Genomic DNA, 14,937 nt, shown 5'->3' with positions numbered 1-14,937 from the left:
ATTTCACAATTGCTTGATTAATTGCTTGAATGCTTTTATGCTTCTTTACTACTTGTTTGGTTGACTTACCCTACAAATCTTTTGAAGTACTTCAAGCACATTAGAATGAGTGAAGTGCATACCTCTTTTGTATAATTGTGACATGGTTTTTAATTACTAGGTGTGAGTTCTAAAATCGCATGCAAGTTAGGACCCACACACCTATTTTTCATCAATGTCACACTAATTCACTCACTCAATTCTAGTGATTTACCTCATTCCAACAATTTACGCTTCCTTGCTTGCACATTCACTTTTCTTACTATCTTGTTTTCTATTGTTCAGGATGAATCATCATAAGCAAAAACGGAAGCAGGAGAAGAACATGCAGCAACCGGTTGATCTACCAGCTGAAGTTAGCAACTCGGAAAGTCGCCGTATCCCCTTGCTCATCTTTGAGTGCACCGAGGACGGTGCAAACTTTTAAGTGTTGGGAGGTCATCCGACCACTCGGCGTTTTTGGGTAACAAGTTTCTAATCCCAACACTTTTGCATTTCATTTTAGGATTTTTAGTTGTATTTTCTTATTTTGCATATGTATATATTAAGCTTAGTCAAAATCATGATATTTTCCAAGGATTTTATCTATAGGGTACCCCAATTGATTGAAAAAAAAAATATTTTAGAACTTTCTTGAATTATATACATTGTGGATCATGTTTTTGAGCTAAGAACACAAGCATGTGAGAATTGAGCCTAATTGTATGGTTACATCATATAGCCACTTATTTTCATTCTTGTGTGCATTATTCTCTTCCTATGATTGTAATCTTTGATTTGTTTGATTCTATATGTCCATTATTTTGTGTATACATGCACTTATATGATTGAGGCCATCTGATACATGCTCGAAAAGACAACAGGGGCATTCTAAGACAAAAGGGCAGAATAGAAATTTCACACTTCCAGAAGGCCCCATCACTAGAGCACGTGCAAAGAAGCTCAAGGAGAGTTTTGGAAACCTGGCAGTGCTTGTGCATATGGAGTTACATCAAGTTCTAACTAAGGAAGAATAGGCAAGGCCCATTGGAATAAGTTAGGACAGCAAGAAGCCCAATAATGCTTTCCGAATTCAGTGGGAGGCAAAATTTATTTTTAAATTTCGAAATTCGAGACTCTTGTTTTTGTTTGTTATGTGGTCAAAAGTTTGTTATAAGACTTATTTTAAATCTGTTATGCTTAGTAGTATTTTTAGGGATTTTAAATTTAAATCAAATCTGATCTAATCCAATAAGATCAAATCTGATTTAAATTAGTTATCTTATCTTTTAGTTAATTGTTAGGTGCCTATTTAAACACCTTTGGTGAGACAATTTACATAACTTTGATGAATAAATTTCAGTTGCTTTTAAGCACTTTTTATTGTGTGAGAAGTGAGGTGAGTGATTTGCTTCACTTGTTGCATGAGGAAGATTAGAGGATCCAACACTAAGGTGATCTGTGTGGTGGCTTCTTTCAGTTTTCGCCCCTCTGATCTAAGTTGTCAAGGACAAGTTCTTTGAAGGTCTAGTAGGGAATCCTTTTCGGTGACATAGGTTGCTAAGAACAGGTATCTTAGAGGTCTAGTAGGAAAACCCCCTTATCTATCCTTTTGTTTTGTTGTTTTTCCTTATCATCTGGTATCAGTTACAGATCGTAGGTAAATTCTTATTTATCTACACGTTCCATGGGTCTTGTTTAATCTCTTTATTTTTTCTCCTCAATTTCTGCAATTCACTTTAGATTAAATAAAAAACGAAAAAAAACTCTTCCTTAAATTCTATTACTGCAATTTTTGTTTATTCCAGTTAACAAAAAAATAAAAAAAACATAAACGTTTAAAAAAAATGAAATTTTAAATTTTCCCGTTGTTTAACTTTTCAAATTTTCCTTGGGTTCCACTTAGGATCCAATTTTGCTAGTTTTTGTCATTTTAGTATCACTCCTTGTTTCCATTTTTTTCACATACTGTAATTGTCTTCTTGTCAAGTTGAACGTTTCTATCATTCAGATTATCTTAGTTTGGTGTCTCAATTCCTCATCTTTCGAAGTGCAACTTGTTAAGGCAATCCAAGAGTGGAAAAAGGCAAGAGTGGTAAGCTCATCAGAGGGTGAAAGCCACATATTGAGTGAAACATGAGTGTCCTAATCCGAGTGATACACGTGAGAATAGTGCTCTAAGGTCTTTTCTTTTACAGGTTCACTGATGGCTAACACTGAAGGAAACCCCAATCCACAACTAACTTTCTGCCTCGACGCATTTGCCAGCATCCTTACAGGGATTCAACAATGTCTTGATGACATGGATTCTCGAATTAACTCTTTTTCTCCTAGGTGAAAAGCACGGTCATGAGAATCTATTCATAATGATTCTATGAAGTCTGAGGAGGAGACTTCATCCAGATCCCGGCATCATAGACAACCGGTAGATGTTGATAATAACCTTAATGCTATCAAGATGCGCATCCCAGAATTTAAAGGCAGAAGTGACCCTGAGGCATACCTGGAATGGGAACACAAGGTAGAGCTCCTATTTCAGTGTCATAACTACACATACGTAAAAAAGGTAAGGCTAGCGGCTGTCGAATTCTCAGATTATGCCCTTGTCTGGTAGGCCAAGCTGGACAAACAGAGAAGGCAAAATGGAAAACCACCAATTCTGTCTTGGGAAAAGATGAAGAAGGTCATGCGAGAACGGTTTGTCCCTTCTTACTACTACAGGGAGCTACATCAACGGCTCCAACGGTTATACCAAGGTTCTAAGTCTGTAGATGAGTATCATAAGGAGATGGAGATGCTGCTAATCCAAGCAAACGTTGAGGAGGAGTCTGAGGCTACTATGGCACGTTTCTTGAGTGGACTAAACCAAGATATTGCAAATACTGTAGAACATCTTCCATTTGTGACTATGGAAGACTTGGTGAACCTAGCTATCAAAGTGGAAAGACAGCAAAAAGCGAAAGGGCTGCGTAATTCTACTTCAAGGTGGGATTTGAGAGGTGCTAATTTTAGGGAGAAGACTGGATCCAAACCTACCGAATCAAAGGAGAAGCCCACAGAGCAGCACAGGAAGCCGCCCACACCTAAGCCCACTTCTAAACCTCCTGCACGGCATCGTGATATTACCTGCTTTAAGTGCCGTGGATTAGGCCATTATGCTTCCGAGTGTCCAAATAAAAGGACCATGGTAATTAAAGCAAATGATATTTTCTCAGAATCTGATAACTCAGATGGGTATGAAGACATGCCACATACAGATGATGCTACAGATAATGAAGATATAGTTGAGCATGCTGTTAGTGGTGAGACCCTTGTCACTAGGCGGATCTTAAAAGTACAAGCCAAGGATGATCGTCTAGAACAGCGAGAGAACATCTTTCATACAAAAGTTTTATTGGGAGGTAAGGTTGGACTCATGATCATTGATGCTGGAAGTCATACAAACGTTGCTAGCTCTACTTTGATCACAAAATTGGGGTTGAAATGCACTAAACACCCTAACCCTTAAAAACTGGAGTGGCTAAGTGATGTTGGTGAGTTGAAGGTTATGAAGCAAGCCCGCATACAGTTCTCTATTGGGAGATATAGTGATGAGGTACTTTGTGACATGGTTCCCATGCAGGCTTGTCATCTACTCCTAGGCCGTCCATGGCAGTATGATAGGAAGGTGGTCCATGATGGTTTCACAAACCGATACTCCTTCACTTATCTTGGGAAGAAGATTACCCTTGCACCTTTGACACCTAAAGAAGTGTACCTGGAGCAACTAAGCATGCACAAATCTACTAAAGAGTCTTTAGGATGTGAGAAAATTGAAAAACAAGAGGGTAAAGAGAGGGCTTTGAGAGATGAAACGTGTGAGAAAAAGAGTCAGGGTCTGAGTGAAAAAGAGAGTTCTAAAAGAGAAGCATCTGTGGAGAGTGAGAGTGCTCACAAAATATATTTTTATGCCAAAGAGAGGGATCTGAAGCATGCTAGTTTAGGGCAAAAAACATTGGTGTTAGTACGATTTAGAGAGTCTTTACTTTCTACCATTGAAACTAACCATAACCTGCCTAGTACTTTTATTTCACTCTTGCAGGAATTTGGCAATGTATTTCTGGATGAGATGCCCTCAGGTTTACCTCCATTACGAGGCATTGAACATCAGGTTGACTTTGTCCCCGGATCTAGCATTCTTAACCGGCCAGCTTACCGGACCAATCCTGAGGAGACGAAAGAACTGCAACGGCAAGTCGAGGACCTTTTGGCTAAGGGTTTTGTGAGATAAAGCATGAGTCCTTGTGCTGTTCCGATACTATTGGTGCCCAAGAAGGATGGCTCATGGAGGATGTGCGTTGACTGCAGAGCTGTAAATAAGATTATGGTAAAGTATCGCCATCCTATTCCTAGACTTGATGATATGCTTGATGAATTGCATGGTTCTGTTATTTTTACTAAAATAGATTTAAGGAGTGGTTATCATCAAATACGAATGAAACTTGGCGATGAATGGAAAACAACTTTCAAAACTAAATATGGTTTGTATGAGTGGTTAGTTATGCCATTTGGTTTGACTAATGCACGTAGTACATTCATGAGACTAATGAATCATGTTTTGCGAGAGTTATTAGGTAAATTTGTGGTTGTTTATTTTGATGATATCCTTATCTACAGTAAATGTCTTGATGATCATATTTTGCATGTTCAATCTGTTTTAGAGGTACTTAGAAAGGAAAAATTGTATGCTAATCTCCAAAAGTGCTCGTTTTGTCCGAGTAAAGTCGTATTCCTAGGTTTTGTGATAAGTTCTGCAGGAATTGAGGTAGATGACGAGAAGGTGAAGGCTATTAGAGAATGGCCCACACCTCAGAATGTCTCTGATGTTAGATGTTTTCATGGTCTTGCGGGTTTTTATCGGAGGTTTGTTAAAGATTTTTCTACTATTGCTGCACTTTTAACTGAAATCATCAAGAAACATGTCAACTTTAAATGGGATCAGGAACAAGAACTTGCCTTTAACACCTTTAAAGAATTATTATGTTCTACCCCCATTCTTATTTTACCAAGTTTTTCTAAAACTTTTGAAATCAAATGTGATGCTTCCGGAATTGGTATAGGTGCTGTTTTGATACAGGAAAAGCGAGCAATCGCCTATTTCAGTGAGAAGTTGAATGGGGCCCGCCTCAACTATTCCACTTATGATAAAGAGCTTTATGCCTTGGTGCGAGCTTTGGAAGTGTGGCAGCATTATTTGCTACCTAAGGAATTTGTGGTACATACTGACCATGAATCCCGCAAACACTTGAAGGGCCAAGGGAAGCTGAACAAGAGACATGCAAAATGGATAGAATTCCTTGAATCCTTTCCATATATATTCGCCTATGAGCAAGGTAAAGAGAATGTGGTTGCTGATGCATTATCTAGAAGGTATTACTTAATCACAACCCTTACTTCTAAACTGTTAGGTTTTGAGTGTATGAAGGAATTGTATGCAACTAATTCTACTTTTGCCTCTATCTATGCTGCATGTGAACATGGTGCATATAACAAATTCTATAAGCATGATGGCTTTCTTTTTCGGGGTAATAGAATTTGTGTACCTACATGTTCTATTAGGGAGTTACTTGTTCTAGAATCACATAGTGGGGGGTTTGATGGGTCATTTTGGTGTGCATAAGACTTTGGATGTTTTATCTGAGCATTTTTACTGGCCCCACATGCGTAAAGATGTTGAGAAATTTTGTGCTAAATGCATTGCATGTAAACAAGCTAAATCTAAGTCTTTACCACATGGTTTGTGATGTGTGGAAAACGATCCAACACAAAACTCACCGGCAAGTGTACCGGGTTGCATCAAGTAATAAAACTCACAGGAGTGAGGTCGATCCCACAGGAATTGAAGGATTGAGCAATTTTAGTTTAGTGGTTGATTTAGTCAAGCGAATCAAGTATTGGTTGAGTGATTTTGTATCCAATAGTAAGTAAATAGCAGGAAATGTAAAGGGAGAGGGATAATTTGTAGAAATTAAAGAGACTTGAAAGTAAAGGCACCGAATCTTAAAGAACAAGAAACTAAATGACTGAAACTTAAAGTGCAAGAAATATAAATTGCTTGAATGGAAAAGGGATTTGAGGACTGGGAATTCAGAATTTAAGCAAGGGAAATTAAATTACAACAATTAACTAAACAAGAGATGAATTGAAATTGACTAGATCTCAAACAGCAAATGGAAATTCAAATTGCAGCAGTGGTTCATCAGAAGAACCAAAAGGAAAAGTGGATCTCAGGACTCCAGAGACTAGATAGCAAAGTCTAGACCTCAATTGCCTTCCCAGATCCAAGTTCACAAAGTAATTAAAGAGAAATTGAAGATTGAAGCAGCAAAGGAAATTGAATTCAACTCAATTATGCAGTAGAAAAATCAAAGAGATCTTAAATGGAGATTGAGACAGAAGTTCCTCAATTCTTCACACTCAAGACTCAACAAAACCCAGTAAAGAAAACAAAACGAGCAGAGGAAGAAGAAGTGAATTCTCTCCTCCAATTTTTAAGCCAAGTTTGCAGAAAAAAAAGAAAGATGGAAAGTGCTCTCAAGTGACTAAGGATGAAAATTCAAAATGAAAGTAAGCTCTCTAAAAAAAACCTAAAACCCCCTTTCTAATCCTAACTAACACCTATTTATACACTTTCCATTTTGGATCTAAGAATTTTGAGTGGGCTTTTTAATTTGGTGAAGAATTGAATTAAGTTGGATTTTTGAGTGAAATTCAGCCCATGTTGCTCCCAGGAGGCTGCCCTGCCCTGTGGAGGGCAGAGCAGGGAAGTTTTGTGAGGAAGCATGTTGTGTGCCAAGTGTGGGAGAGGCATCAGGATGCTGCCCTGCCCTCCAAGGGCAGGGCAGTGTTGTCATGGTGCGCCTTGCCTCCCTGCCCGTGTGTGCTTGCTGCTGGCCGAAGCTCCCTTGTTGCGCATCAATTATGCGTGCTGGCCGTGCCAAGGATGTGCGTGCCATGCACCACGAAATGCTGCTCTGCCCTCTTTGTGGGCAGCGCAAGCTTTCCTTGCTCATGGGTGAGGTCCCAGGTTTGAAACTTGCTGGATGGCTTTTTGTTGCATTTCTTCCTTGGGTTCTTTGGCACCAAAGTAGCGCCTAGTTCTTTGCTTCCTCAAGGTGCTATGTTCGATCCTTGGAGGTTGAGAACAAGCCAATTCTGGCTTGTTTTCATTGTATTTGAGTGCTACTTCTTTCCTTCTTGTACTTGGGTTTGAAACCCATGGGTGGCACTTGGAGACAATTTCCTTTGATTTATTTTGGTGAGAGTCCGATATTGCTCTTGAGGAGGGCAGGGCAGAATTTTTCTTTCCTTTGTTTCTTGGCCCAGAATTGTGCTCCGCCCTCAAGGAGGGCAGGGCAGTGAGGCCTTGAGTGCTTGGTTCATTGTTGTGCTCTCTTGGAAGGCAGTGTGCTCTTGTAGAGGGCAGTGTGGCTTTCTCCCTTCCATGCGCTACACTCTTTTCTTCCTTGGGCCACGCTTTCTTAGGCCACGCTTCACTCTTTTCTTCTTTTCTTCTCCTTCAAATAATCAAAACAACCAATCAAAGTATCACTAAATTCACAAGGTTTATAAATCAATTAAAATTCAATTAAATTTAGCTTAAACCACATGATTTAGCATCAATTAAGTGGTGGTTGATTGATTCAAATAAAACATGCAATTCCACTCTAAATTGCTTACTTATGGTGCAAGAAAGTGCATAAAAACTAGTGAAGCAAGTGAAATTAGCTTAAGAAATGGGTATATGATGACTTGTCATCACAACACCAAACTTAAATCTTGCTTGTCCCCAAGCAAGCATCAAAATTAAGAGGAAATGAAATGAAAAAAAGAAAAGCATGCATATCCTTATTAGGCATATAGCAGAACTTGGTTCATGGAGTTTTTATGCAGACAATGATAACTCAGTTATTGTTTGCTGTTACATAATGTACACTTTTCCTCAAAGGCTTACTAAACTTGCTGTTGTAAGGTTTACTTTTTACTTGCTCCCTTGCTAACTTTTCCTTTTTTATTTTGCTTAACAAGCTTATTATTCTTTGAAGGCTTGGTGTCAAATGTTGCAGTAGCCTTTGGCTTTATTTTTACTCAACATCTCTTCACCACAGACACATGGCTCACTATTTCCTCCTAGGATCATTGATGCCCAGTATCTCTTTGGATAACTAAATGTTCTGTAGCTAGGTTGCTCTTTATTGTGGACTTTCAATTGGCCATCCCAAATCAGTTGATCTAAGTGGCCAGGTTTTGAAATACCCGTTAGAATTTACTTATCCAAGCATATCCTAGTACAAGAACACCACAGGCATGTGTCCTAGGGTCCAAGCTATTGGTGCCAAGCCTTTATTCTTCGTTTTTCTTGCCACATTGGCTTTTTCTTCTTCCTTTTCTTTCTGTTTTATTTTGTTCTCAAGGGATTTTTTTTCTTTACTGATAGGAACCTTTATGACAGCAAGCTAGCTCACACTTCAATGAAAAATGACACTATGCAGCAATTATTTCATGAGTTATACATTTAATCAAACACATATACCACCATTAACTTCCATTCTAACTTATGCAACATTGGATATCTACTTTCTAATTCAAACATTTCTCTTTTATTCAAGCATATGGGAAACAAAACAAAATCTAAAGCTAAGTGATGAATGACAAGCATTATGCAGATAAACATACTTAATCAAACAACTTCACTTGCAACTAGATAAACACTTTAGCAAGATATATAAGGGTTCCTAGATTCAAAATAATTTATAGCAGCAAGGATTAAGTTTAGATACAACCTCTGAAGTTGCAGCCCTTTGATTCTTCCTTCTGTTGTATCCCTTTTGAGTCACAATGCAAATTGTCTTCAATTGTTGGCTAATTTCCTGCATAATTCTCAAAAGTTGCTTGCTTCTCAAGCCTTTGTGCAATTGGTTAGTCTAAGAATGATTATGGCTTTTTGAACTTACTTTGGTATGTGAACACCAAACTTAGTTCCTTGCCACTATTTTTCATGCATCAACTTAGCCATATGTGAAACCTTGTGTCCTTGCTAAAGGTTATGGAATTAAAACTAGAAAGCAGTTAAGTAGTTGAATAATCTGTCTGATTGCTTGGAGCTAGTATTGTGCAGGAAGTGAGAATGTGCTTTTAAATGAGATTTTGGTGGAACACCAAACTTAGAATCTTTCATTCTCCCTTAAATTGTTTTGGTGTGCAACACCAAACTTAGCTCCTTGCAATGCATACCAATTATTCAACATTTTTTATTGAAAAAGCTATGAAAAGAAAACTACCTCAGGTTGGGTTGCCTCCCAACAAGCGCTTCTTTATTGTCACTAGCTTGACAACCTTCATTCTGTTGATCATGGAAATTGAAGATCACAGTGCTTTAGCTTGTCTTTCTTTACCGTGAAATTCCTTTCGGTTTCCTCTTTGATGACCTTTATGAATTCTCGTGGAAGGATCTTAGTCACAATATAGTGATCAGATAGCTGTGGGGGCACCTTCATGGTTTGAATGTTTAGCAGTACTTTATCCCCTAGTGAAAATTTCCTAGTAGGGATTTTCTGATCTTCTTAGATTCTATCCTCTGCCTCTCCTTGTAGGACTTTTTTGTTGTGTTTTTCTCGGCTGGTACTTTCTTTGTCCAAGGTGTTCTTACTTTCCTCTATGATCTTTTTCCATTCTTCCCTTTTTGCAGCATTTTTTTTGTTAGTTGGTTTGTCTTCAGTGGCTCTGGGGAAAGTAATTGACCTCTTCTCACCCATTTCTGCAAGGTGCTTAGCCAGTTGTTCTATCTGCCTCTCAATTCTTCTGATTGAAATCTCCTGGTTCTTTGTTGTCTCCTCTTGGTGCTTCATCATTCTCTCTATTAAGATCTCCAAGTTAGTGATCCTCTGAGAGTCTTGTGAGATTGGTTGGTTGTGGGATGTTAGGGGTTGGAAGGGTGGGTGTTATGGTGGTGTGTAGTGGTTGTCGTTAGCATGATGGTATTTTTACTGGTTTGTGAAGTTGGAGTTGTTGTAATTGAAGTCCCTTGGTTCGTGATTTTGGTGCTCGATCCTTCTCCAGTTGGAATGAGTCTGGAAGTGTATGTTTTGTGAGTATTGGTTTTGATTGGCATTATTGGATGAGTGACGTTGGTTGTTTGTGGTCATGGATTCGCCCTGGTTGAAACCTCTTTGTTCTTGATGTTGATACTCCCCCATTCTCAGATAAGAATGGGGCCTCCATGGTGGAAATTGTGCATTCACTGCAGCAGAATGCAGGCGATCAACTTTTCTATCTTTCAGCTCCATGTGATGCTGGGTTTGATGGTGCATTTGTTTGTTCAGGTTTATGAATGCATTCACTCCTTCAAGATTCATCACTTCTTTTTCTGAAATTACATTCTATGGTTTCTCGAATGAGTGTTGGTTGTTGACTCCTTTGTCATTGAAATTTGCAGTTCCTTGGGCAGTTGTTGTCGCTTTGAGTAGGCCATTTGAGAAGTAATCCACTGCTTTTCTTGTTTCTGGGGTTAATCCTTCATAGAAAGCTCGGAAACCCACTTTGTCAGTTGCTTTCTTGTATCTTTCCCATGCCTTGAAGAGTGGTTCTTCTTCCCCTTGTGTGAATGGATGTACCCCCTCTTTCAGCTTGATGATCTATTGGGATGAGGAGAATTTGGCCAGAAATTTGGTAACCAAATCGTCCCAACTAGTGATACTTTCTTGGGGAAAGGTTTCGAACCATTGTGCTGCTTCACCCCTTAGTGAAAAGGGGAATAGCAAGATCTTATAGGTGTCATGATCTATACTATCGGTTTTGACAGCACCACAAGTCTTCAGAAAAGTGGATATGTGCTGTTTAGGATCCTCCGATGGATTTCCGTCATAGGAACAATTATTCTTGATTAGTGTAATGAGTGGTGGCTTCATGTCATGATATTCTTCTTCTGCAGAGACTTCTTTTCCAATAATAGTCTTTCCTCTGACTTCTCTTCTTTCCTGTGGCATGCAAACAATCACAAGGAACAAACAGCAGCACTCTTGAGAATTGAGTGCAGTTAGTTGAGACAAACTCTCAAATAGTTAGTTGAGTTGATAGAGGCAAATCTTCAAACAGTTAGTATGTTAGTAAAAAAATTTAAGAAACAGAAAAGAAAAAGTGCTTGATCTAGACCTCCACTTCACTTAATCATTGTTAATCTATTTTAATCCCCGGCAACGGCGCCAAAAACTTGATGTGTGGAAAATGATCCAACACAAAACTCACCGGCAAGTGTACCGGGTCGCATCAAGTAATAAAACTCACGGGAGTGAGGTCGATCCCACAGGGATTGAAGGATTGAGCAATTTTAGTTTAGTGGTTGATTTAGTCAAGCAAATCAAGTATTAGTTGAGTGCATCCAACAGTAAGTAAATAGCAGGAAATGTAAAGGGAGAGGGATAATTTGCAGAAATTAAAGAGACTTGAAAGTAAAGGCACTGAATCTTAAAGAACAAGAAACTAAATGACTGAAACTTAAAGTGCAAGAAATGTAAATTGCAGTAACTTAAAGTGCAAGAAATATAAATTGCTTGAATGGAAAAGGGATCTGAGGACTGGGAATTCAGAATTTAAGCACGGGAAATTAAATTGCAACAATTAACTAAACAAGAGATGAATTGAAATTGACTAGATCTCAAACAGCAAATGAAAATTCAATTGCAGCAGTGGTTCAGCAGAAGAACCAAAAAGAGAAAATCAGATCTCAGGACTTCAGAGACTAGATAGCAGAGTCTAGATCTCAATTGCCTTCCCAGATCCAAGTTCACAAAGTAATTAAAAAGAAATTGAAGATTGAAGCAGCAAAGGAAATTGAATTCAACTCAATGATGCAGTAGGAAAATCAAAGAGATCTTAAATGGAGATTGAGACAGAAGTTCCTCAATTCTTCACACTCAAGACTCAACAAAACCTAGTAAAGAAAATAAAACGAGTAGAGGAAGAAGAAGTGAATTCTCTCCTCCAATTCTCAAGCCAAGTTTGCAGAAAAAAAGAAAAATGGAAAGTGCTCTCAAGTGACTAAGGATGAAAATTCAAAATGAAAGTAAGCTCTCTAAAAAAAAACCTAAAACCCCTTTCTAATCCTAACTAACACCTATTTATACACTTTCCATTTTGGATCTAAGAATTTTGAGTGGGATATTTTGATTTGGTGAAGAATTGAATTAAGTTGGATTTTTGAGTGAAATTTAGCCCATGTTGCTCCCAGGAGGCTGCCCTGCCCTTGTGGAGGGCAGAGCAGGAAAGTTGTGTGAGGAAGCATGTTGCGTGCCAAGTGTGGGAGAGGCATCAGGATGCTGCCCTGCCCTTGTGGAGGGTAGGGCAGTGTTGTCATGGTGCGCCTTGCCTCCCTGCCCGTGCGTGCTTGCTACTGGCCGAAGCTCCCTTGTTGCGCATCAATTGTGCGTGCTGGCCATGCCAAGGATGTGCGTGCCATGCACCACGGAATGCTGCTCTGCCCTCCTTGTGGGCAGCGCAAGCTTTCCTTGCTCTTGGGTGAGGTCCCAGGTTCGAAACTTGCTGGATGGCTTTTTGTTGCATTTCTTCCTTGGGTTCTTTGGCACCAAAGTAGCGCCTAGTTCTTTGCTTCCTCAAGGTGCTATGTTCGATCCTTGGAGGTTGAGAACAAGCCAATTCTGGCTTGTTTTCCTTGTATTTGAGTGCTACTTCTTTCCTTCTTGTACTTGGATTCGAAACCCATGGGTGGCACTTGGAGACAATTTCCTTTGATTTATTTTGGTGAGAGCCCGATATTGCTCTTGAGGAGGGCAGGGCAGAATTTTTCCTTCCCTTGTTTCTTGGCCCAGAATTGTGCTCCGCCCTCAAGGAGGGTAGGGCAGTGAGGCCTTGAGTGCTTGGTTCATTGTTGTGCTCTCTTGGAAGGCAGTGTGCTCTTGTAGAGGGCAGTGTGGCTTCCTCCCTTCCATGCGCTACACTCTTTTCTTCCTTGGGCCACGCTTTCTTAGGCCACGCTTCACTCCTTTCTTCTTTTCTTCTCCTTCAAATAATCAAGACAACCAATCAAAGTATCACCAAATTCACAAGGTTTATAAATCAATTAAAATTCAATTAAATTTAGCTTAAACCTCATGATTTAGCATCAATTAAGTGGTGGTTGATTGATTCGAATGAAACATGCAATTCCACTCTAAATTGCTTACTTATGGTGTAAGAAAGTGCATAAAAACTAGTGAAACAAGTGAAATTAGCTTGAGAAATGGGTATATGATGACTTGTCATCAGTTTGTATACTCCTTTACCTGTTCCTGTGCATCCATGGGTTGATATTTCTATGGATTTTGTTCTTGGTTTGCCTAGAACTAGGAGAGGTCGAGACAGCATTTTTGTTGTGGTAGATAGATTTAGTAAAATGGCTCATTTCATTGCTTGCCATAAAACTGATGATGCCACACATATTGCTGACCTATTCTTTTGAGAAGTTGTGCGTTTACATGGTGTTCCCCAAACTATTGTTTCTGATCGTGATGTCAAATTCTTAAGTCACTTTTGGAAAGTTTTGTGGAGTAAGCTGGGAACAAAATTGTTATACTCAACTACTTGTCACCCTCAAACTGATGGTCAAACTGAAGTCGTAATAGGACATTGGGAACCTTATTGCGTGCTGTTGTTGGTAAGAATTTGAAAACCTGGGAAGATTGTTTACCTTTTATTGAGTTTGCTTATAACAGGACAATTCATTCTTCCACTGGTTTTTCACCCTTTGAACTTGTCTATGGTTTTAATCCTCTCACTGTCTTAGATTTAATGCCTTTACCTTTGAGTGATATTATTAGTTTAGATGGAGTTAGCAAGGCTGAGAAAGTTAAGGCAATATATGCAAAGGCTCGTGACCTAATTGAGAGGAAGAACAAAACCACGGCTGAAAGGGTTAACAAAAATCGAAAGCATATAGTCTTCGAACTAGGAGATTGGGTTTGGGTAAAATTGAGGAAGGAGAGATTTCCTGCTCAGAGGAAGACTAAACTTGATGCTAGAGGGGATGGCCCATTCCAAGTTCTTGAGAAGATCAATAACAACGCCTACAAGATTGACCTACCAGGTGAGTATAATGTCACTGCTACTTTCAATATTTCTGATCTCTCTCCTTTTGATATGGACACAGATTCAAGGATGAATCTTTTTAAGGAAGGAGGGAATGATACATGCTCGGAAAGACAACAGGGGCATTCTAAGACAAAAGGGCAGAATGGAAATTTCACACTTTCAAAAGGCCCCATCGCTAGAGCACGTGCAAAGAAGCTAAAGGAGAGTTTTGGAAACCTGGCAGCGCTTGTGCATATGGAGTTACATCAAGTTCTAACTAAGGAAGAATGGGAAAGGCCCATTGGGCTAAGTCAGGATAGCAAGAAGCCCAATAATGCTTTCCGAATTCAGTGGGAGGCATAATTTATTTTTAAATTTCGAAATTCTAGACTCTTGTTTTAGTTTGTTATGTGGTCAAAAGTTTGTTAGAAGACTTATTTTAAATCTGTTATGCTTAGTATTATTTTTAGGGATTTTAAATTTAAATCAAATCTGATCTAATCCAATAAGATCAAATCTAATTTAAATTAGCTATCTTATCTTTTAGTTAATTGTTAGGTGCCTATTTAAACACCTTTGGTGAGACAATTTACATAACTTTGATGAATAAATTTCAGTTGCTTTTAAGCACTTTTTATTGTGTGAGAAGTGAGGTGAGTGATTTGCTTCACTTGTTGCATGAGAAAGATTGGAGGATCCAATACTAAGGTGATCTGCGTGGTGGCTTCTTTCAGTTTTCGCCCCTCTGATCTAGGTTGTCAAGGACAAGTTCTTTGAAGGTCTAGTAGGGAATTCTTTCTGGTGACCTAGGTTGCTAAG

The 14,937-nt window shown here is 39.0% G+C and overlaps 1 pseudogene; it reads left to right on the top strand.

Moving 5' to 3' along the window:
- Nucleotides 1-2,392: 2,392 nt before the first annotated feature.
- Nucleotides 2,393-14,481, top strand: LOC107465776 (uncharacterized; annotated as a pseudogene).
- Nucleotides 14,482-14,937: the final 456 nt, after the last annotated feature.

Source organism: Arachis duranensis, chromosome 9 (genome assembly GCF_000817695.3).
Source record: "Arachis duranensis cultivar V14167 chromosome 9, aradu.V14167.gnm2.J7QH, whole genome shotgun sequence".
Lineage (NCBI taxonomy): Eukaryota > Viridiplantae > Streptophyta > Magnoliopsida > Fabales > Fabaceae > Arachis > Arachis duranensis.
The sequence above is the reverse complement of the archived record's forward strand: the minus strand, read 5'-3'. Positions and strand labels throughout refer to the sequence as shown.